General features: G+C 43.7%; 1 protein-coding gene across 4 annotated transcripts in view; it reads right to left on the bottom strand.

Annotated features, from left to right (window-relative positions):
• LOC102216224 (transcription factor SOX-6-like) overlaps positions 1-3289 on the bottom strand; it is a 101425-nt gene that overhangs the window by 85217 nt on the left and 12919 nt on the right. For 3 of the 4 annotated variants that reach the window (XM_005731505.2, XM_005731506.2, XM_013910446.1), the window contains exon 2: positions 271-341. The exons of the other annotated variant lie outside the window; for it this stretch is intronic. The gene's annotated coding sequence lies outside the window, so the exon portion shown is untranslated. The remainder of the gene's footprint in view (positions 1-270; positions 342-3289) is intronic. 4 annotated transcript variants of the gene reach the window in all.

The following is a 3289-nucleotide window of genomic DNA, read 5'->3' as shown; positions in this document are numbered from 1 at the left end:
ACACACACACACACACACACACACACACACACACACACGCAACTCAGGTAACACAACCACTGGTGCAAAACCTGGCATGTTCAAACACCAGCGAGAGCCGCTCTGTGCTGCTCTGCCAAAACAATAGTGTTTTCTCTGCAACAGCTTATCATCTGCCTTGTTACTGAAGCTGTTATCCGAGGTGCCAAGCAGTGGCACAAAATCACAAAGAAGCTGGCGTGATACAGTGCAAGAAAGTACTTGTCATGTCAGTGGATGAGGAAAACTTACAGAAATAAGAGGCTTCAGCTCCAACACCCTCTTCACACTTAAGGATGCACTTTAAAATTCATGAACATCACCTAGAATAGAGCAAAACAGACAAAAACAAGGAATATTTTGTCAGATAACATCTATGATGAGATGAAAACTGACATTTTATGTGACCCTCCAGGGCGACAGCCTTGCCATGCAAATCAGGAAATATTTTTCAGTGCTACATTTTTTGTATCACGCCAGCAATGGTTTTGACAAACTATGAAAATTTGAATTGGGATCTGTTCTTGGAGCACAGTGAACACTCTCACCCCACCTGGGAGCTCTCTGTAGCGGATGTTCATGACAGAACAGAGCTCCTGTATCAAGTCCGCGGCAGACCCAACAGAGGATCAGTGTATTTCTTTCGCAGCACTTTCCCCTGCACAAACAGCGGCGCACACTGAGCCACGCAAAGCCCAACAAATGACAAACAACGTGATTCTTGTACGCGGCTTTGAAGTTTAAAAAAAAGAAGAAGAAATTGGCTGAAATCTGTCTTAATGTGGTTAGCGATGTCTGATATTTTCTTTTAAAAGCTGATTCCAGCGAGAGCACGGAAAAGAAATCTCTCATCAGGTGGACAGCTCACCATTCCTAAAATAACCCACTCTCACTCCCGAAGCTAACCGGGGGTCAGCCTCATTATAGCCTCACTCACACACACACACACAAGTGCAAACCACAAGCAGTCATTTGCTAAACCGGATAATAACAAATAATGACAACACTTTGAAGGTACCATGATCAGGATGGAGTGAGTCATCACTCTGAGGGAGCCCCAGGATGAGAGAGAGATAGTCATAATTAAGAGAGGAAGGTCATTAATTTATGAAAGAAAGAACTGACCAGGATAAGGAGGCTCTTAAAGAGAGAGTCTGTGCAGACAACGACAGACAAAGCAATTAAACACACCAAAGCAGCATTTTTCTGATGCCGCTCATCATCAAGTCACCCAAACACAGCATCTAAGTGCTACAAAGGGGGCCATACAAACACCCCTTTGATTCTACCATTTGAGCCTAATTGAGAACAACGAAGAAAAAAGCAAACACTGGGCTTATATGATCTTTTATTCATGTCTTTAATCAGCCAAATGATTCTCTCGTAGAAGCATTTTTCTCTCAGGGCACAATTAAATCGGAATCTTATTCTGAACGGAGAAAATCAAAGAAGTTCTGATAATAAAACTGATAACAAATAATGGGTAAAAACACATTTTGGTGAAACATCCCTGCAAACATTTCTGTAAGATGCAACTCTCTTTCTGTGTCTCTCTGTCTTTGCCTTGAGCAGCCACTGACTCAAAAAGCCACTTTCTCAATCAAGTGACTGCGAGTTGGATTCCCCTGAGCAGCGTTCACACTCCGCAGCTCTCGCTGACCCGTCTGAACACGTTCCAGATGTCTGCAGAACCAGTTATTCTGTTTCCTCTCTTTCTTTTTAACCCCCCCCCCTCTCTCTCTCCCTCTTTTCCCCCGTCATTCCTCCGTCCACACACCCTGCCACTCATCTGCAGATGGCAGATCTGACACCTGGAGGATGCTGGGTAATCGGAGAGACAGCTGGCTGTCCAGTAGAGGAGCACTGCCGCAAAAAATGCACGGACTCAGCAAAAATCCTGTGTGTAAGGACCCACTGGCTTATGCTGGTGTGCGTGTTTTCTGCAGGATTTCTGCACATGTCCACATGTGCATATGCAATGTGTAAACAGTGCTTATACCCAACGGATCTGCTATAAATGTGTGTACTGTAGAGCCTGAAATATAAAAGAACAAAAAGAGAGCTAGTCATCTGAAGTAAATTAATGCAGGAATTATTTACCCAGTTCTTCGCTGGAAGCAGTGAGCACTCAAATGGACGTTTATAGACCAGGTGACACACACTGGCTGTTTTTATTTTTTCCTTTAATACGTTGTGCTTGCACACTCATGCTCAGTTGCTGCTCTTCACCACTTTGTCAGATCCTCATCTCAGGGAGGACCTGACATAGGAGATCCAGGCTATAGAGCCATTCCAGGCTTCTCCTGACAACTGCAGGAAGTAACAGCTACCTTTTTGGCCCACTGTCCAACAGCTGTAAAATGGCACATGTCACCCTACAGTTGAGCCAGCTGCAGGGGGGGAAGTGTCTGATATTTGCAATAGATACTGAAAGCAGCAAAACAAAAGGTCTGAGACAAAAGACAAAAACCAAAGCTGTGACATCATTGCATTAGGGAACTTTTTTTTAAGAAAAAGAGGTGAGCAATACCGTGCACGAAGATACCCTGTGTTATGTTCACAGCGAGGCCAGCACCTGCACAATGAATGCACGCATTCACACAACAAAATATGCGCAGTCCCAAATGTTGTCTTGTTGCAGCTGTCACTGCCACTTGTGCAATCGTGGACACACTGGAGAAAGAACAATGGAACTCTATTAGGCGGAAGCGCTCTCAATGAGCGTGGCGCTGCATGAGGCTCTGTGCTGCCACTTCCATGTCTGCACCGTAGGAAACAGTGCATGGTTCCAGCTAATCATATGGGCAATTAAACCAAAATGAGGTTCACTTGACCCATAAATGATGCACTTATAGCGCACACTGCCTCTCTGAGGGCCACTGGCCATGTCATCCAGGCCTTGTAATGTTTCAGAGATTTTTTTTTTTTTAGTATTTTCACTCTGGGCCCGTAAGAAGGGAAACCTGCTGTGTGCAACTATTAGCACTGAACTCTTAAATCTGTGCACTATGAAACTGTGACAGACATATAGACAGTGCTTCTGAGGTTGTATGATTCATTCATCACAGTTTACAAATATTAGTTTGACAAAAAAAACTTTTGCACAAATTATTTGTTCTATGAATTTCAATTTTTAAGAATACTGCTGCTTTCTTTACTCTGTCCTTGAAGCGTGACATCCTAAATGAAATCACGTAGCTTGTACAACAAGCCCTAAAGCAAAACAATGTGCTGCTATTCCTGCCTTTCGCTAAACTATACACACCTAGAT

The sequence above is a fragment of the Pundamilia nyererei genome, unplaced genomic scaffold (genome assembly GCF_000239375.1).
Source record: "Pundamilia nyererei isolate P.nyererei 1_Seehausen unplaced genomic scaffold, PunNye1.0 scaffold00043, whole genome shotgun sequence".
NCBI lineage: Eukaryota > Metazoa > Chordata > Actinopteri > Cichliformes > Cichlidae > Pundamilia > Pundamilia nyererei.
The sequence above is the reverse complement of the archived record's forward strand: the minus strand, read 5'-3'. Positions and strand labels throughout refer to the sequence as shown.